Source organism: Ochotona curzoniae, unplaced genomic scaffold (assembly GCF_017591425.1).
Source record: "Ochotona curzoniae isolate NIBS_2020 unplaced genomic scaffold, NIBS_Ocur_1.0 contig_1302, whole genome shotgun sequence".
Lineage (NCBI taxonomy): Eukaryota > Metazoa > Chordata > Mammalia > Lagomorpha > Ochotonidae > Ochotona > Ochotona curzoniae.
This window is the reverse complement of record NW_024465035.1, coordinates 263,298-284,530: the sequence shown is the minus strand read 5'-3', so window position 1 is coordinate 284,530 and position 21,233 is coordinate 263,298. Positions and strand designations below refer to the sequence as shown.

Genomic DNA, 21,233 nt, shown 5'->3' with positions numbered 1-21,233 from the left:
GGTTTTATGTAGAGAAATTCATCAGTGGTTTTCTTTGAGATTTTATTATTTATTTGGGAATATTTTTTTAGACCCTAAGATTATAAAAATATCCTGCTTTATTTTTTATCTGGTATTTTTATAGTCTTTTCAAAAAGTTTGTGTCATCAACTTAGTTTTTATTTATTTGCTGTATAATGCAGCGTTAATGACATTTATTAAAACCACTTCACCACATTTTCAATGTGTTCTAGAGAAAGCAGGAAGCTAAGATTTTTGACTCATCTTAGGAACAGCAATGAGGATTCTTTCTTTACAAAGTTTTATTTGAGGGGCCGGCACAGTGGCACAGTTGGCTAATCCACAGCCTGCAAGTGCCACCATCTCATGGGGTTCATGCCCCAGCTGCTTTACTTCCCCTTCAGCTCCATACTTATAGCCTGGGAAAGCAGCGGAGGATGGTCCAAAGCCTTGGGACCCTGTTCCCATGTAGGAGTTCTGGAAGAAACTCTGGCTCCTAGCTGGCTTCAGATCGGCTCAGCTCTGGCCATTGCAGCCACTTGGGGAATAAACCAGCAGATGGAAGATCTTTATCTCTCCTTCTTTCTGTAAACCTGCCTTTCCAATGAAAATAAATAAATTCTTTATGAATACAGTTTTATTTGAAAGGCAGAGCAAGAGAAAGAAAGATTTTGCATCTACTCTTTTGCTCCCCCAAGTGATCGCAATAGCTAGGGTTGGGATAGGCACAAGCCAGGAGCCCAGAACTCCATCTGGGTCTCCCACTGTGTGGAAGGTACCCAGGCACTTGGGCCATCTCCCAGTGCCTTCCTGGGCTCATTAGCAGGGAGTCAGATCCGAAGCAGAGGAACCTGGACTCAAACAGATACTCCAAAATGGAATGCTGTAAGCTCAGGCAATGGCATAGCCCACTATACCTCAATGCCAGCTCTGTGATACAGTCTATGAGAGACCGTGCCCTCCAGAGGGGAGAGACTGCTATGGCAACTACAGAATCCAAATTTGAAATAATTCCAGTGTGTAAATAGCCTTTTGAATACATGGTTACCACACAAACGGTGGAACTGATTTAGCTAATAAGCCTGTACAAGAGGCCAAGGTAAGCACCTCATGGTGCATCTTGAATTCTGTGAATTCACAGGATCATGGATATTTCTTCATGGGAAGCCTGGTGTGGATGACAGGACCTTGAGGGTCAAAAGCAACCAAGAAGGCAGAAGGGGTCATTTCTGGCCAAGTTGGAATGTTTTTGGAAGGTGTGTTTTGGAAGCTACTCCTGAGCTGTGCAGTTGTCTTCCAAGCAGGGAAGTCACAGAGGATTGACTTAGATGCTAGTAGTCCTGAAGGAGTGTCTCACGTCCTGGGCAATGAATCATTCCAAAAGGCTTTCTTCACAACAGCTTCACTGAGATGTAATCCACAGCCCCCATCTGAAGTGTATCAGTTAGTGGTGGTTAGTTCAGCTTGCCCTCCATGTCTGTGGGTTCCACATCCAACAAGTTCCACATCCAACTAACTGATACGAGGACTTAGAAAGAAAAGTGCATCTGTATGGTGTCCAAACTCTGATTTTGTCTATTTCATGGGTAACACTGCATAGCAACCATTTGCACAGTACTCACATTGCATTAGACATTGTAAGTAACCCAGAGGTGGGCTGAATTATCCAGGAGGGTGTGAGAAGGTAATATGCAAATACTAGGCTATTTTATGCAAAGGACTTGAGCATCATGATTTTGGGTATTCATGGGGCTAACGAGTCCCCTCATCAGCACTAACAGGAAACAGTGTTCCCAGATATGTGCAGTCTTCACCACAATCCATTTTAGAACCTGTTATCACCTCAGAAATGAACTTCATCCATACCCTTTAGCTTACTAACCCTCCTTTCTAACTAACTCTTACTAATCCTCTTTTCCCATTCAAACCCTAAACAACCACCAATCATTTTCTTTCTTCTTTATAAATGTCCCTACCTTGGAAATTTTCTATAAATGTAGTAGTCTTTTGTGATTGACTTATTTCACTTGTCCTGTTACTATGACAGTTTTAAGCTACAGAATTCTGCAATCACTGGTTCTCTAGAGAGAATTATCTAGCAGCAGGGTGATGGAAGGTGTCATTTACTTCAGCTTTTTAAAAGCTGTTTGGAAATACCTATGAAAACTTACAACACACAAGGCAGGCATTGGCATAGTGGTTTGGATGCCACTTGGCATACCCACATCCTGCACTGGAGTGCCTGCTCTTCAGTGCAGCTTCCTGCTTGTGCACATGAGGGAGGCAGCAGGCACTGGCTCGGGTCCCTGAGTTCCAGCCTCCAATCCTGGCAGACATGGATGGAATTCCTGGCTGCTGGCTTTGGTCTGGCTCAGGCCCCGCACCCAGCAGATGGAAGATCTCTCTCTCTCTGCCTTCCACAGGCAGTGAAAAAAATATATATAAATAATATATATTATATTATATATATATAAGACCCTGTATGTGCATGGAAGCCAACCTAGTGGCCTGCAGCATAAGGATGCACACTGTATTTAATCACAGGATCTGCCATTTCTGAAAGTCAAAGTAGTTTGCAAGTGGTCTTTGTAAAAAAAAAAGTTAAAAACACCTAAATTAATCACCAAGGTATTTACATTGATTAGGGGGAATGGTGATGGGTTGAAAAGCTTTTCTTTTTTTTTTCTCCAATATTGCATTTATTTAATAGAAAGTGCATGCGTATTACTTTTGGACTTTTAGCAATCCTAATAAACCGCTTTTTAAAAATTAAGAAGGAAGAAGGTGTTTGGCCTGGGCTGTTGTAGGCTGTAAGTGGCAGGCAGTCCTGAGGCAGGGCTCCATGCTTTGTGCCAACAGAAACTCACTCCAGAAGAACAATCAGGCATGTCTGCAAACATGCCTGGCGTGCAAGGCTGTCCTGGGTTGAGAACGGGATTCCTACCTGCCGTTCCTTCTGGGCTAGGCAAGCTACCTTGCAGCAAAGATTTTCTGGGGTGCCTGGGTACTGAGTCAGCTGGCCTGGGATTTCCAGGAGCGATTCCCTGCAGAGCCACTAGAGGGACCACTCTGCTACACAAAGGACAGACCCAGAGCATGCTGGGAACCCTGTTTTTTCTGTCCTCCTCTGCTTGTTCTTTCCCACAGCCCTGGTCCTAAACAAACCTTCTCGATGTGAACTGTGATAAGCCTGGGCCACGAGCTGGGAGAGCCGCATGCCTTTTGCTTTGTGCCATGAAAGCACCATTTTCCAATACGGTGAGCAAGAGCAAAGTGTTCTTTGCCCTTTAAACATTCTTTCTAAGGCAGTTGGATGATTCACCCTCTAAAAACAGATCCTCATTTCCATGAGGGAATCTGTAGGACAGCCAGTCTGAGAGGAGAAAAATCTAGTTCTCTTCCTGGTCCTGCTGCCTCTGGGCTATGTGGTATTGGCCAAGGCTCTTAACTTCTCTGGCGATACATGGACTAAAACCAGGGAGACTGAGGCGAATTGAGTAGATGGCTCAACGGTCACACAGAGATCAAGTGGATGGCAAGGACTTGTGTCTGAGCATCAGCCATCGTGGGGTAGTTCTGAGAATCAAGCAAGAACCAAGATGTGAAAGAGTCTTAAAAAAAAAAAAACCTCCACGTAATTCAGAGTGGCTGTGCAGATCTTTGGGAGAGAAGAGGGGGTGAGGTAGAAGGCAGCAAAGGGCACAGATTGCAAGAGGAGGCCTCAGGGACTCCAGATCCTCCATCCATAGGATTTTAGGTTTCCATCCTAGCCAGCCCAGTCAAAATATACAGGCCATTTGGAGGGAGTCCCATTATACTTGGGTTTTTTTTGGGGGGGAGGGGGTTGGCTTGTTTTCAGATTGTGTTTCTCTTTATTGTGCTCACTGAAGGAGTAGGGGAGGAGCTGAAACCCTGCTTACAAAATAAAGAGATGGGTCAGGCATCGGAAGGTCAAGGCCAGTCCTGGGGAAGATGGTCTCTGAGGCCCCGGTATCTCTGCCATTCCCAGTGCACCAAGGCCGGTCCAGGTCCGTCCAGTTCCAGAGACTCTCACTTGGGGCTCTCAGTGTCCAGGGGCTCCTACCTGGGGCCCCAGGAGAAAGCTGGAGGTCAGGGTGCCATGTTGATCACCGCTTGGGATTCTGGGGGCAAGGATTTTGTGGTGTTGGTGAATTTCTTGGGGTTTGCATATTTCTCCCAACTGGGGAACACGTCTCCACGGTGATCATGGCACTGCGGTACACATCGGAGTTCTAGGTGATGTCCACATCTTGCCATGCCCCCTCTCTGTCCTGCCAGCCCACATGCTGTTGAGGAGTTTCTGTCTGCATCTGTTGGACAGGCCTAGGTCCAGCCATCTGGACATCCTGGGCCTGTGGGTCTCCCACACCCAGGGTGCCCTCAGGGGACAGCAGCTGCCAATGCTGGGCCCATTTCATTTCATAGGTTTGCGGAGTTATTTAAACACCTTAAGGAAGTGGAGGATATGCTCCAACACTCTTCTCAACTTTAAAATATAAAATTAAAAACAAAAAACCATCTGAACCACAATAGGAAAAAAGTCTCCCAGGGGTTGCAGCCTACACATGAAACAAACTATTTACCTTGAATGTCTCTTGTTTTCTTCTGCACTGGGACTAGAAACCAATGCTGAGCCGCCAAGTAATGGGCCTGACCTGCAGTTCTGAAAGCTCTTGCCTAAGATACCTTCGAGTACCTAGGCTTGGTCCTCGGCTCCATCTCCTGACCCCAGGTTCTGTTCATGCAGACCATGGCAGGAAACAGAGGTTGCTCCAGGTACCTAGGTCCTGTGGAGGAAACCTGGAGGAAGTTCTGGCACTTGGCTCCAGGCCCAGCCGTTAGGGAAATCTCTTCTGCTTCTCAAAAAAAGAAAGATTGTGTGCTTCAAGGAGCAGAAGCATCATACTAGAAGGTTCTGTGAGAAGCAGCAGCAGCACAGCACCTGGTGCTGATTTGGGGTAGGGAATGGAGGGTTTGGCACCCACCTTCTTCGGGGAACTTTTGAGACACTGAGCCATGATTCAAGAGGGTGAAGGGAAAGCAAGAGTTCCAAATCCAGGTTCCCCAAAGGGACCTGAGCGTGTAAGGATGAGTCATTAGGGATTTCCAGAGGTCCCAATTTTAAATTCCACATCATTATCATAAGGCACAGTTGGGTACAATGTAACCACCACATGAAACAAACCTAAAAACGTAAATAATGTTTGAGAAGTTATTCTATATGAGATTCGCATGAAGCCATTTCCTTAAAGGATGGGACATGAATCGAGTTTGAATGTTCCCTAGCTCTCACTCTGCACTCTGGGAAGAATTCTGGCTTTGCTGGCCCAATTTCTTTCCCTACCTCATCCACAGAAAAGCTGGACAGAGGCAAGAGTACCAGCTGAACATTGCTTAGGGCAGAATGAAAGGTAATATAGAGAGCTTGGTAGAAAGGGGGAGGCAGAAGCCATGACATGTAAGGGGCTCAGGTATGAGAGGAGGTTGTTAAGACATGCTGCAGAGGGACAGGTGTCTGGTGCGGTGCTTAAGCTGTTTCTCAGGATACCTGCATCTCAAGTTCAACTCCTGCCTCAGCTTCTGATCTGCTCTTCTGGGAGGTAGCACTAATGGTCAAGTGCTTGGAGTCCTGCCACCCAAGTGGAAGACCTGAACAGTTCCCAGCTCCTGACTGGGCTCAGCCCTTACTGTTGCTGGCATTTGGGAAGTAAAACAACAGATTAAAGATTCATTCTCTCTCTCTCTACCTCTCTCTCTCCCTCCCTTCTTCCCTCCCACTGACTATGTGTATATATGTATGCATTTTTGCATACTTTCAAATAAAAATAAAGGAATAGTTAATTTTTAAAAAATTAGAAATATTATAGAGGCCTTTGAAAAACTGGGTGTTGGATCTGAGTAATTTGGAATTACTCTTTGACGACTGGACTCAGTTTCTCAAGCCATGACATACTGAGACTCGGCTGTGTAGGTCTTTGTCTCAAAAGGGTGACATACACATTACTTTATTTTAACAAGCCTGTGAGGTGGTATTGTCATTTTCTTATTGTCAGATGAAGAAAAGGAGATTGGTGTAAATCAGCCTAAAGTCACACAGTTCATAGATAGAGGACCCAGAACTAAAACTTAGTTAACTCTTTCATTCACCAAACCACAACCTCTTCGCAGGTCCATTAGCAAATTCCAATATAAATGATATGATTAGGAATAAAACATGTGGGAATCACTTTAACAAAAGCAGTGTAAAACTGTACACTGAAAATGACAAACATTGTCGAGAGGAGTTAAAGATAAATGGAAAGTTTTCCTAGTTCAGGGGTGAAAAGATCTAACATTGTTAAGAAAGAAATATCAACTCCAGTGTGGAAGCCTAGTGGTTAAAGTCCTTGCCTTGCACCTGCTGGGATCCCATATGGGCACTGGTTTGTATCCCAGCTGCTCCCGTTCCCTTCTAGCTCCCTGCTTGTGGCCTGGGAGAGCAGTTGAAAACGGCCCAAAGCCTCAGCATCTTGCACCAGCGTGGGGAGACCTGGAGGAGGCTCCTGGCTTCTGGCTTTTGTCATTGCAGCCACTTGGGAAGTGAACCAGCAGATAGGGGTTCTTTCTGTCTCTCCTTCTATCTGTAAATCTTACTTTCCAATAAAAATAAACAAATCTTAAAAAGAAGGAAATACTCCCCAAGTTTTGATCTATAGATACAACACAGCATCTATCAAAAGATCCCAACTCAAGTTTTTGTAGAAATTGGGAAGCTGCTGCTAAAAATCAGAAGGAAATACAACAGAGCAAGACAAATCAATCTTGGAAAGGTTAAGGTTGTGGATTCACAGCTCCTACTTTCTTAACATGTTATGAGGTGACGGTAATTAAACAATGTAGCACTGGCATAAGAATAAACATCTAGATCAATGGAACAGAATCAGGAGTCCAGAAAGAAATGCTAACATTTCAATCAGTTGATATTAAACAAATGATCCTAGCCAATTCAACAAGACGATAGAGTACTTCAAAAAAATATCCATGAGAGGGACAGAGCTAGATGAAAGAAGAACAGAGCCCCCATCTGTCGATTCACTTCCTAATCGTGTGCGGTGGTTTGGACTGAGCCGGGATGCCAGTTCAGGGGCTGGAAACTCAATGTCACCCATGTGGGTGCTAGGAGCCCAAGTACTGAAACCATCATTGCCTGCCTTCCAGGGTGGGCCTCAGCAGGAAGCTGTCAGAACAGGAGCAGAGCTAGGACCCTAACACAGGGTCCCCAGTGTGCGATCAGATGTCCCAACTGGTGCTTTAGCCACGAGACCAAACTGCCATCCCTAAGCTATTTTTTATTTTTAAGTTTTTATTTAAATCTTTTCATTTTATTTGAAGGGCACAGAGACACATGGACAGAAAGAGATCTTCCACCTATTGGTTCAGTCCCCAAATGCCTTAAAGGCCTGAGCTGGGTTGAAGTCAGGAGCACAGAACTCAGTCCAATAGAGTGCCCAAGACTTCCAACATGGGATGTGGGCATCCCACACAGTGTGCTAGTTTAAATAGCCCCTAGACTATTCTTAAATAAACTTTTTAATTTTAAAAGTTTTGAGTGTGTAGAATTACTGCACTGTGAGAGAAAAGTCTCCAACAAATGGTGTTTGGACAACTGGCTATCCATATGAAGAGTGTATTTGGATAACCACACACCAAAAACAGAAGTAACAAGCAGATAATGTACCTGCAAGACTCTTTTTAAAAAATTGTTTATATTGTTTATTTTTATTGGAAAGGTGGATATACAGAGAGGAGGAGAAACAGAGAGGAAGATCTTCCATTCAATGGTTCACTCCCCCAAGCAGCCACAACGGCTGGAGCTAAGCCATTCCGAAGCCAGGAGCTAGGAGCTCTTTGGGTCTCCCACACAGGTGCAGGGTCCCAAGACTTTGAGCCGTACTCTACTGCTTTCCCAGGCCACAAGCAGGGAGCTGGATGAGAAGCAGGGCTGCCGGGATTAGAACCAGCGTCCATATGGGATCCCAGTGCGTGCAAGGTGAGGACTTTAACCACTACGCTATCGCGCTGGGCCTGTAACTGTAAGGCTCTTAAAAGAAAAATCAGATATAAATCAGATATAAATCAGATATAAATCTTCATGACCTTGGGCCAGAGAGTTGTTTCTCAAATATGACACCAAAAGGAGTAAGTGATTTAAAAAATAAGATATATAAATAGTACTCCATAAAAATTAAAAAGCCTTAATTCTTCTAAGAACATTAAGAAAGTAAAATAACAACCCACAAGTTGGGGGGTAATGGCTATAAAATATACATTTTATGATGGACCTATATCTGAATATAAAAAGAAGCTCTACAACACAAAAATAAAAACACAAATAACCAAATTTTACAGTTGACAAAAGAGGAAGGAGAGAGGTAGGATTCCAAATATATATTTAAATAGGAAGAAATCAGAACCCTGAGGTGATGTCAGTCTTTGGAAAACATCAGGGCAGTGACCACGTCACCCAGCAATCCTACTCTTTGGTGTCTTCCCGAAAGACATGAAAACAAAGTCCACAGAAAATCTTAAAGGACCCATATTGTGGCACAGTGGATTAAGCTGTCACTTGAGACAGCAGCATCTCAGATCAGTCCCTGCTGTCCTGCCTTCTGTCCAGCTCTCTGTCAGTGTGGCCTGGGAAGGAGCTAGAGATGGCCCAAGTGCTGGGTACCTGCCCCCACGTGGGAGAGAACAGCGTGGAGGTCCTGGCTGCTGGCTTCCAGGGGCCTAGACCTGGCCAGTGGTGACCATTTGGAAAGTGAACTAGAGGCTGAACGACATTCCTCAGTCCCTCCCCTTTTCTCTTTTTTCTCCCCTCTTCCTTTCAAATAAATAATCCAAAATTTGCGCATGGATCTTCATGGCATCATTAGCCATAATGACCAAAAACTGAAAACAACTCAGAAATCCATCAACTGAAGTATGGAAAAACACAGCAGAATATCGTTTGGGTATAATAAAGAAAAGCACAAAAGTATTGTGCCACAAGAATGATCTTGAAACCATTATACTAAGTGAAAGAAGGCAGACATAGGAGACTTTGTTGGCTCATTCCATTGTTGGAAAAGTCCAGGAGAGGCAAATGGATGGTGACAGAATGTCACTGAGTGGTTGCTTAGGGCTAGGGTGTGTGTACAATGAGAAGTGATGGCTCAGAGGGACAAAATGCAAAAATAAATTATGTGTCAGACAATTGTATGCTAAAAATTTATTCTGCATTTTCACTGAACTTTATGGTCTATAGATTAAAGCTTAAGAATTCAAATAGAATGAATGAAATCAGAGAAGTTGGAGGCAGCAAATAGAGACAAAACTTCCAAGTAATCCCTTGAACTCATAAAAGTTTTGGTGTTATTTTAGTAACCAGGACATAGCTGCAGTTATTGTAGCAAAGACAGGTATGTGTGGGATGAGGTGGCGATGCAGCGGTGTCATTGTACTGGGTTTCCAGAGCTGCAAGCACCTGGTTTGCCCAGGTCCCAGCTTTTACCCTCACTGGCCCTGTCGACATGCAGCAGGTAATGCAAGGATCTGCCTCTCCCTTCAGCTTCCTGACGCTCATTTCTGCTTCTTTCCTTGCTTTGTCTCCACACATTATCAGTGAAGAACAAGCAGCCTCTCTGCAGCTTGTTAGAGCTGTGAATTCCTGTGTCCATAAAGCAAGCAAGGCCACCACCCAAGCTTGGGGAAACAGAGCAGGGAGGTGCCCAAAGGCATTTTCTGTGGAGAGGGCAGAAAAGAATAAACAAGCCTTCTGCCAAAAATGCCTGGAACTTAGAGCGTTTTCCTCAGCCAAGGTCAGGGCTCTCGGGAGATGTCAACAGTGAACCTGATCATTTGTTAGTGCTGCCAGGATTAAAAACCCTTCTGACGTTCACCCCCTTACTTACACCTGCCTGGGCATTGGGAACCCTCCCACCCCAGAACAAGTAGAATTCCTGAGCAGCAGCTGGCATAGTTACTAGGAACACAGGAAACCATGCAGTGTCCCTAGCCATCAAAGGCAGATTCCTGCTCTCTGGTGAGAGGTACCCATGCCACAGAAGGAAGGAAAATGATGGGCAGCATACTGAGAAGGCCACCAGTATTCCCAAACCTTCCACAGGAAAGAGACATTAACCCTAAGTGAATCACGAGAAACTGCAAAGGTCAGCCTTACCCCAGGCCCAGACACCCAGCCCATGGATGTTCTCTTCTTCCCCCCCCCCCCCCTTGGCCTTTGCTTCAGCCATGGCCAGAACCCTCTCCTGATAGGAAACTGCTGCAGAGCAGTACATGACTGCACAGTCAGGTCCAGCCGAGCAGCCCCTCCTGGTACTCTGAAAGCACCACGCAGCTCCAACTCCTCCCGGTCTTGTCCTGCACACTGGGTCACATCTCTTCCCTTTGGCCCTCGTATTGGTCCCAGCACCACCTCTCTCACGTCACTGACCTTCACATGCACACCTGTCAGGCAGGAGACAGCAAGGACAAGCCTGGACTTGGCCCTCTCTGGGGTGTCTCTACATTGTGGTTCCACTATACTGCAGATCTGCCTCCAGCAGCCTCCCTTGGCCCCTCATCTCCACTTGATGTAATAGCAGACCCGCCTCCGGCTGTGTATAGATGCATCAGATAATCCACACATAACATCCCTGATGTCCAGGATTTTCTTGTAGCATTTGTTTCAAGTCTGTCTTTATCCTGGGCAGGATACCCTTGGTCAAGATTCCTGCATTCATTCCAGCCTCTTAGTACATGAGTAAGAGCATAGGCTCTGAGAGCAGTGATTCAGGCTCTGCCACTAACTAGCTGAGAAGCTTTGGGGAAGTGTCTGAACCTCTCTGAACATCCGTTTCTTCATCTCTGGGAATAATAGTACCTTCCCTCATGACAACACCAATAAACGAATTAATCTTCGTAAAGTACTAAGACAAAGACTTGAGCATTCTTTGTAAGTATTTAGTATTTGTGCTCTGCTATTTCATATCATTTTAAAAGGTTTATCAATTTATTTGAAAGGCAAATTTATAGAAAGAGGACAGAATCTTCCATCTCTGCTGGCTCACTCCCCAAATGGCCACAATAGGCAGGACCAGGCCAGGCTAAAGCCAGAAGCCTGGGGACTTCACGGGGTTTCCCACATGGATGCAGAGCCCAGGCATGTGGAGCATCTTCTGCTTTCCCAGGCATATTAGTGGGAGCTGGACTAAAAGTGGAGCAGCCAGAACTTTATGCAGGCACCCATATCAGCACTACAGGCAAGCAGTCTGACCCCATACACCACAACTCCGGCCTCTCTATTTCATTTTAAAATATTCATCATGTGTTTTCTGAGCCACACTCCCAGCACTGGGATATAAATAGCCTTCTTAAAGTATGGTGCCCTCTGAAATCCAGGAAGAGCCAGCCCATCACTGCAGCCTGGAAGCGGAGTAGACACGCAGTAGGCACGCAGACAGAGGAGCACAGACACAAAATGCTGCCTTCGGTTGGCAATGGCACAGCCTTCCTCTGTCGCTGGTGCACCTGCCACTCCCTCGTATGGTGGGCTCCTCAGGAAGGAGGGAGACGGTGAGGGGAGTGAGAGGTCCCAGGGAGGCACTGACCTGCAGAAGAAGATGCGCTCCCCGCCTCCCCCTGCCACTGCCGTCCCCTCTTGTTTCTCTTTCCGGACTGTGGCCATGCCCCGCAGTTCAGGAGACTGCTGTCCTTTTAGCAGGCTTTGTGAATCTGTAGGAATAGTTCCTGCCGTGGGACAACGGTTGGGGATGGGAACAAGGCAGCAATGTGCTTGGGCCTGCTGTTCACACTGACCACTGGGTGAGAGGTGGTCAGTGTGAGCAGTCTGGTCATCAAAGGTTCCTTTTGTCCCCTTCGGAGTGCAGGGCAGCCAGGCCTCTGGTGATGACTCAGGCCTGGCCCTGACGTCACCACGCCCAGCCACTGGCCTCTGTCTACAGCCAGGAAGCTGGCTGGGGCGTGGCCCTTGCAGCTGCAGCAAATCTCAAAATCAGAAGGCACCGGCCTTTCACCCCTCTCGGCCTCCCCAACAACTGCACACCTTGGCTTCTTTCTCTCCCAGCCTCACGGAAGGGTGAACTTGTAGATAAACTTTTAAATATGCAAGTCAGGATGGGTGACATCATCAGAAAAACATGTGGAGCAGATGTGGACAAGCACTGAAGCCCACGGTCGAGCCGGTGGCAGCTGTCCAGCCCAGCCAGCTGGGTGCCCTCGGAGAGCCGCACCTGTGCGTAAGTGAAGGGCTCTCCGAGCCCCCACACACGTTGCCATCTTGACCCCTGACACCTGGGCTTGGCTGTGGGTACTGCATCTAGGAGACCCTCAAAATGCAGTCCCAAAGGGATCTGATGTCTCACTCACCTTATGAGGTCACGCAAACACACAATTACTGAGACGGAAACCCCAAGGAGAAGGGCCTGTCTGCTGAAAACTCTGGGCTCTCTGGCTGAAAACTCTGTTTCGAACCGCTGGAGTGTTCAGCGTTCAGATTGCTTGCTTCCTGAATCTTAACACCAAACAAGCACATCAATACAACTGTTTGCGACAAACATGTGTTGTCTCCTGTCTCCCCAGTCCAGTGATACTTTCATGGTTGAACCTGGTGGAAGAAGCAGGGTGCATGCGGACTGACTGCCATGGCAAAGCAGGGTTCTAGATGTTCCCGCTGTGCCTTATCTCCTCTTTATTTCTGTTCCTGCTTGTACTGGCACATCTGGGATGGCATTAAACACAAAGGCACATTATCATGTATCTGTTTCCACTTTATTTTAAATCTCTCAGTGCTTTACATAGCCTGTAATTGTACAAGTTCTGGAAATTCCTACCCAAGGAAATTGTTTGTTAAATAAATAGATAAGTGTTATGGTGTGCATTAGAAGTGAACAGCACATGATCATAGAAATTACACACTGACTTTCCTGCCTCCAGAGTCAATTCGAGTCAGCATGAAAGTGCCCTTCTGGCTTACACAGCCAAATAGATCTATTCTTCATAAATTTTACTTAAAATGATTGGGGTACATGTATAATTTAAATTATTTTTCAGGGTCATTGGGAAGCTTTTTCATTACTGGAAAACAGAGCTGAATTCTTGTGTGAGCTGACAGTACCCTTTGGAAATGAACCATCACTGTCAATATATGTGTCTTGGCAGTTCTCATGCTTTACTCTTGTTTTATTCTAGTCAAACAGGCTGACTTGGAGGGAGACTCTGCTGAGCTGCTCTTCTGGATGCTGTGACCACTGATTGGTGAGTTTGCTTGTCCATAATGACTGCATAAATTTAAACCTGTTGTTTTTTTTTTTTTCTGTTTAGTGTCTGGATTTAAAGGAGAAAGGATACAGAGACTTCTGCACATGATAACAATGAACCAACGAGAATACACATTAAGATAGGCTAATTTCTGTGCTAGAACACAAAACAAAATTTGTAGTGATTCAAACACAATAGAAGTTTATTTCTTGCTCATGTGGGTCATTGGGACAACTCTCATGTTAAATAAGAGTTCATGTTCATTCATATTCCCATGTTTAAAAAGGCTTTTGCAACATGTATTTTCCAAGGTACTCTGGAAGTATCTCCATTACACTATAGAAGAAGTAAGCAAAAATGTACACAGGGAGATTTATATGGGCTGGGCCTTTCAGTGGTATGGATCACTTTTACTCACATTCCATTAGCTAAAACACAGTCATGTGCCCAGAACAAACCATAAAGAGTCCTGGGAAATGTAGTATTTAGCGGAACAGCCACTTCCTAGGGACTATCCAGAGAAGAGAGAGAATTCTGTCATAGTATATGGAGGAACTTGCAGATATTCAAAGATAAAGTTGAAGAATGAAGCAACAAGAGAAGTACACTTAGAATTCTCTGACACCCAGAGATAACTCTGGCTTTGTTGGTTAAGAGTGGTGATTGACACTATCCTGCCGTCACAGGCAGGAACGACACCTTTCCCCTGATTTCCCCCCAGGTTCTCTTAGTACAGGCTTGTTTCAACTTGGTGTCTTGCTCGAGGATCTATGGTTCTAGCTGAAATTGTGCAAAATAATTCAACAACTATATTCCCGGTGATCTGTCAGAAAACTTATGGTTTTCTTATCTCTTACCTCGTTTCTAGAAGGTTTGGGAGGCTATGCAGCCTGATTTGCCCCAGGTCTTGGGACACTTTAATTGGGGAAAAAATGCTTGACTCAGGAAAAATGTTTCAATCAAGTTATTAGACATTGGGAATAGACAAGAAATATGCAAGGTGGGGATGGTAACAATACACCCAAAAGATTTGATATATCATTATAATTTCCATTTAGGAGAAATCTTAAAACATAATGAAATGATGAATAGTGAAGTTATAAACCCTGTTTGAGAGACCCTATTCTAGTTTTATATTTTATGTAATCTTTCAACCCTGATTGGTTTGGTTGTAGTATTCTGCTTTCTGGTAAACAAACATCAGAAACCATATGGTGAATGTTTTGTGATGCCCCTCATTTAAATACCTTAAATTAAAAAAAGAAAGTGTGCCCAAACCAGTTGACATCTGTGCCTCCAGCTTTGTCATCACTATCTGGCTAAACATTTTGGCTTCTAACTAACTTTGACCCCTGCACTGGCCACTTGTGGCACCCACATCCACAGCCTCTAGGCCGTGTAGTGTCCGTTGTATGAGAAGGCCTGTTATCAGACAATGTGCCACAGCAACTCAGATTCCTGGTCACAATACCTGATGCCAGGCTTGCTGTGCTGCTACTGCTGCCTAGCAGGCGTCCAGTCCCCTGACTTCAAGAGAGGGCTGGAGAGGAGTGCAATAGAATAGAAACCTAATCCATTTCAAAAACACTTTGACCTCGAAAGTCTGTCTTCTTGAGTTTTTCAAAACTGTGAATGTCTGCTGAGCTAGAAACTGGCTGCACCAGTGAAGCTAGAGGCAGGTGCAAACAGCATCTGCAGAAAGGGTGCAGCCCGAGGAGTGACTGAGGACCAATTCCAGATCTCAGAAACTGGGGTCGGTCCAGCATACACCATTTGTTGCTGGAAGTCCAAATTTAGCTGAGTCTGAAGTGAGGGGAAGACCAGAAGCTACCAGTAGAGAAGGTATCAGAATCAATTCACAGGAGGCTGTTAATTTCAACTGCCATCAGATAATGACTTCTCAGGGAACTAGGTGTGAGAGAGCTGATGAGTGGTGTTGGGTTGTGGGAAGGGACCAACCTCTTGTTTCCAATTTCTAGCTGCATAGTATGATGGGAGAGATATGTGACCAGCAGATCACATATGCAGAGTTCCACTAGGGTCAGTACTTGGTATTTGAAAGAAAGCTGTGGCTGACCATGATCACTTGATTACTTTAACATAGTCTTACAGGTGATGCAAGCAAAGCAGGGCAAAAAGACATTTTGTAGCTCTTTGTATGTTCAACAAGAAAGCATCCAAGTAGATATGATGGGAAATGTTAGACTTAACTAATCTTTCTTAACCTTAATTTTATAATTTCATTTTCAATTTTAATAACACGTCAGAGGTATGCTACAAATTAGAGACACTGCAGTCTTTTCAGATCTCAGGTCATCTAAATATCCAGAACCTGGTATTGTTTGTCCACAACAAGGAAGTGTGGTTGATACACAGCCATGCCACATGGGCTGCACCTAGACCAGTTGGTTGTTTGGCCCCAGAAGTCTTATAACAGACTTAGCTCGCAAATGCCACTCCCTTGTACCCCAGGTCAGCATGTGAACATTGTCTTACTCCTTTTGGGGTATTTTGCAATGATCTATGTCACATTCGCCAAAGTTAAACATTCATACTAAGAAGGTTTTGTAATTTCTCATGCTAAAATCCCCTAATTCCTTGTCAAGAACCAACTTGGAAAATACCACATTGAAAACACAGGGTTTTGCTTTTAACTCAAGAAGTCTCTGGTTTTCATCCGAACTTTAATACTTCCTTCCACCTTCCCAATGGCATTTTAAAGAAATGTAATGATGAGACTGTCAGAATAAGTACAGTGACATGAACAAAATGACTTAAGCACATTAGAAAAGTGCATGTCAAGGCAAAGTGTTGATGAAAATAATTCCCATAATTATAGTCAATATAGGTGTTTTGGATTTTTGATACCTCTTTTGTCCTGATTCTTTTAGAAAAAATTTTGTCTGTGACACCATTTCTAACCGGCCAAAGTGTATAGTGTAAAGATTTATGAAGCCAGGGGCTGGTGTTGTGGCATGTAAGGCTTGTGATGCTGGTTTTGATGCAGCTCCCTGCTACAGGCCTGGGAAAAGCACTGCAATATGGCCCAAGTGTTTGGGCTTCTGCTTCCCATGTGGGAAACCTGGAAGAAGCTCCTGACTGCTGGCTTTGGCCTCATCTAGCCCAGGCTGGTACAGCCACCTGGGGAATGAAAGAATGAGTGGAGGCTCCCTCTCTCTCTCTCTCCCCTCTCTCTCTCTGTAATTCTGACTTTTCAAATAAATAAATAATCTTTTTAAAAGAATTGAGGCCTTTTAGAAGGAATGATGAATTATTCTAGGCCAGAGACCTAACTTCTAATCTTACTCAGAGATGCTTGAGCAGAATTCCCTGAAACCTTTGAGGGAGGTTGGATAGGTCACTTCTCTATGAAAAGGTGGTTCCTGGCTTTCTTTTGGGCTCCTGGTGCCTGGGAACTCAGCAAATGCCCTGGGCGTGGCTATTGTCTAGCTGCCATCTATTTAGTGTTATAGGAGGAGTGAGACTGAGGGTAATTTTGAGGCAGGAAAGAGCAGTTAGCCCAAGAAAATAAAGATGCCACGTTAACTGGAAACTGCCCTCCATGTTCCAGGCCCTACAGGTTGTCATTCTCAAAATGTAGCAGGAAAATAGTGTTTAATAAAATGGACTTTTCTATTGACATACATTCTTTGGCATCACCTATACCAAGGTATTTCACCAAAGAAGTAATTTCAGTCTGAACTCAAGGGGTGAATGTTTGGCACAGCAGCTTAGATCCCTGCTTAAGACTGGAGTGTCTGGTTCCAGTCTCAGGTCCCGAGCTTCTGACCCAGCTGCATCTACTGTGTGCCCTGAGAGGCAGCGTGTGGCAGACCCACGGAGAATGTCTGATGCCCGCCTTGGCCCACCCTTAGTTGTTAGATGGGATATCTCTGATTTTGTGTGTTGTGTTTGTCTCTTTTGATTAAAAATAAAAGTAAAAATAAAATGAATGAATTCCTCAAGGAAGCCTTAGCATTAGCCTGTTTTAAAAAAAAAGGAGAGAAGCTACTGTTGCCCCAGGACTGTGGCTCTTGTCTTGAGGCGTCCAGCAGAAGCCAGGCGGTGGCTGACCCTCTGGTTCACATGATGGGTGATAAATTCCTTTTCAAATATTTATCTTTTTTTTTTTCAAATAAAACAATCAAAACAAGTCACTGAATAAAATCTGGAAAACATACAAATACTAAGTAAGAAATAAACATCACTGCTAAGTCAACAACCAAGTCACAGTAAAAGAGGAACATATTTTTAAAAAGAGTTACAAAGAGAGAGGCAGAGGCAGAGACAGACATCTTCCATGTGCTGGCTCACTCCCAGAAATGGCCACAACACCCGAGGGTGAGCCAGACCAAAGCCAAGAGCCATGCGCCTCCCATATGATTCTCCTGGTTCTCCCATGTGAGTGCCAAGGCCCCATAATTGGGCCATCTTCTACCACTTTCCCAAGGGCATTAGCAAGGAGCTGGATCAGAAGTGGAGCAGTTGGGAATTGAACCAGTGCCCTTCTGGGTTGCTGGCACCACAGACGGTGGCATAACGTACTGTACCATTATGCTGGCCCCAATATTCACAATTTGATATAGTATTTCCAGTTTTTCCTGTGTATGCTGTCTTCTTTCAGTAACAATGATTTGGTATTTTTTATGTTTTTTTTCCTTTGCCCTACTTAACATTAGGTTGTAAACATTTTTTCGGTTGACTGAAAGTCTCTGAAAACATGAGTTTTGTTTTAAAGATTTATTTATTTTGTGTGAAAGAGAGGCATCTTCCATCTGATGGTTCACTTCCCAAGTATTTGCAATAGCCAGATATGAGGCAGAAACCAGGAGTTCTATCTTAGTATCCCATATGGGTGGCAGGGGACAAGGATCAGCCATCATCTCCTGCCTTCCCTAGGCATTATCAGGGAGCTGGTTCAAAAGCATATAGTAGCTGGCTGAATGTAGGCGTTCTGATACAGGATGCACAGAACCAGGGCTTGAACCCAATATTCTGATGTAGGATGTGGGTATCTCAGATAGTACCTTAATAACTATACCAGGGGGAGGGCTTTTTGGAGTGGTTGGGGGAATCCTACAGCCTATGAAACTGTGTCATAAAATTACAAAAAAAAAAAAGATACCAAATATCCATCCCCCAATGAACTGTTTCTAAAGTGCTTAATGCTTGCCACTGAACTATCTTCTAGGAGGCTATCAACGTCTGTTTGAAAACCTTGATCTTCAGTTTCATGTATGAACAATGCTTGCTCCCAGGCCTTGTGGCATCAGAGGTTCTGAAGAGGGTCCTAGGAATAAGCATTTTAAATCACCTTATCAATTTTTTAAAGTTGGTGATTTTAATTTTAATTTTTATTCATTTGTCAACCAGAGGAGGGAGGGCAGGAGGAAAGGAGCAGGGAGAGATTTCACACCCACTGGCTCATTCCATGGGTGACTAAAGCAATTAGAAATGGGCCTGACCAAAGTCCAAGCTGGGAACTCAGTGTGAGCCTCCCATAAGGGCCTCAGGGAGCCAACCACTTAGGCTGTACTCTGCTGCCTCCCAGGGTGGACATTAGCAGGAAGCTGGAATCAGGAGTGGGGCTGGATCTCCAAAACAGGACACAGGCACCCTAACATTTGTGGCCACTGTGCCAATGGCTGTGCCATTAATACCTGGGAACTGTTGGCATGATGCACTCAATCCATAGATAAGCATTTGGCAAACGTCAGTTAGGCAGAAGAAGAGAACCCTTTAACTAGTAACAGCTAAAGCAGAATAAAGCTTACAGCTTCCGTTCAGCTTCTGAATGTTATGTTTTCCCTTAACGATGGTGGTATAGGAAAAAGCACCTACTGCGGAGTCAGGAAGCTTTACTGTAAGTATGAAACCACACAAGCCCAGAAGGGTTCATTTGCTTCTTGGTGGTCACTCAGAGATCGAGTGACTGCGGTTGAGCTCGACAAAAGCCTAAGACACCCACACTCTAGGTAACAAAGAAAAGGCACCAGTGAGAGGACTGACTGCTAAAGCAAACTGCTGTCCCAGCTGGGGAACTGTCTTCTGATAGTCATTTCTCAAGAGAGGAGGCCCAGGTGCCCATCTTGGTCATCTAGCGAAGTCGGATCTCATGCACCTGGACTCTGAGGCAACAACACTGAAGCAAAAATGCGAGGGAACGTAAGGCAGCCACACAGGGGCACCAGGAGACCTAGACCCAAGAGCAGAGGAGTGGTCTGGAGCCAGAACCCAAGGCGGCAAAAAAGGGTCAGAATTCTAAGTCAAGGGCAGGAATGGGTTGTAAAGAAGAGAAGGTCCCAGAGGGGAAGTTCTGTGTATCCCACCTCCAGGACCAGTGTTCTTGTTTAGCTTCACAGTCAGGAAGGCAGTTCCCCAAGCAGTGCCTGCCCTTCAGAGTCAGCAGGTGAGGAGGAGCGGTTGGCCAGAGAGGAAGGGCCTAGAAATGGAAATGTAGAAAACAACATTAAAAACAATCCTCACAGAGAACACAGGGAACAAACAACAACCAGATTGTTTTCATTCTCACACCTGAGAGGAAGTGTGACTGTCCATCCAGCTCGAAGACCCTGCTGAAAGTCATCAGACCACACCCACCCATCACCTGATAGAATCTGACTGCCCTGCTTCCTCCTGTTTTACCACCTCAGCTGTTGAAGAGCCACCAACTGCCTCATTTGACTCTCAAGTTCTGCCTCCACCAGCTGCTTCGCTCCCAACAGTCCCCTTTCCATGGTCAAATTCTGTAAATTACTTCTTTTCCTTTATTCCTAAATCTCTGTCACTCCCCGTGACAGCACCTGCTGTGAAACAAGAGACAAACACTACAGGAGCACCCTGCGAGCATAGACATCAGAGGACTTGTCTGCCCGCCCATTTTCACTGCTGCTGTCATTTCCTGGTTTCCTCCCTTCTGCATCCACAATCTCCTGCTCCAAATGTGTGGCCCTGCATGGTGAGGATGGTTTTTGGTGGTGTCTACGACCCCATCTCTCAAAAAGCAGAGGTGCAACAGATGGAGGGAGCTGCTGGGGCAGTTCCGGTCCTCACTGGAATGTCCGTCCTGGGCAAGGCTCGTCTCCTTGATGCCCTGAGGCACCTAGATTCAGTTTCTAGTTGCTTCCACAACCTGAGTCCCTAGGCCAACAAGATCTGTGGGATGGTAAGACCTGTGGGCCTCCAGACCCTGGGAGGTAGAAATCAGAGCTCCATGACGTCTGGATAAGGGAGCACATGCTGCTGGAGAGTCGTGAGTGGTCACAAAATAGGAAGGTTGGCAGAAAGTGCTCAGGGGTCCCTGAGATTTGACAAATGTCATTGGTGTCTCCACTCACCGGTGTCAACGCCATCCCTAACTTCCTTTCATACTGTGCTAGTAGCTAACCTTAAGAATAGAATGCATCACATGGTCTCTAATCAAAGCTGTCACCTCTCGTACTCCATGCCTGGGTGTGCTGCTGGGACCTGGTTGGCCTGCTGGTCCAAGCAGCACTGCCTCATAGAGGCCTTGCATGCCCAGATGGAAATGTCCCACCACTCAGTAACAATCTTGTGTCTAGAAAGAGCAACCCATTTTCCATTATCTATAGGCCTTGTAGCCCAGACTTTTCTGTGGATAATTAATTATAAGGAAAGTCAGACAGTGAAAGATATCCAAGCTCAGAAAACCACAGACTTTATTGCTGTCATCTGTGGACCATCAAAAGGAGTCCATATTCACCTATCAGACTGGCTGAACTATAGTGGACTGATAAACCAAACATTGGCCAACATGGAAAAGTTGAATCTCATATACATGGTTGATGGGCCTGGAAATACTGCTATCACTGTCATAAACAGCTTGGTGGTGTCGTATAAAGTTCAGGATATAAACATGGCGTGACCCAGCAATCCCACTCTTAAGTGTTTACACC

The 21,233-nt window shown here is 45.2% G+C and overlaps 1 protein-coding gene across 4 annotated transcripts in view; it reads left to right on the top strand.

Annotated features, from left to right (window-relative positions):
• ZBTB38 (zinc finger and BTB domain containing 38) overlaps positions 1–21,233 on the top strand; it is a 125,099-nt gene that overhangs the window by 20,212 nt on the left and 83,654 nt on the right. For all 4 annotated transcript variants that reach the window (XR_005886212.1, XR_005886213.1, XM_041004108.1 and 1 more), the window contains exon 3: positions 13,249–13,314. The gene's annotated coding sequence lies outside the window, so the exon portion shown is untranslated. The remainder of the gene's footprint in view (positions 1–13,248; positions 13,315–21,233) is intronic.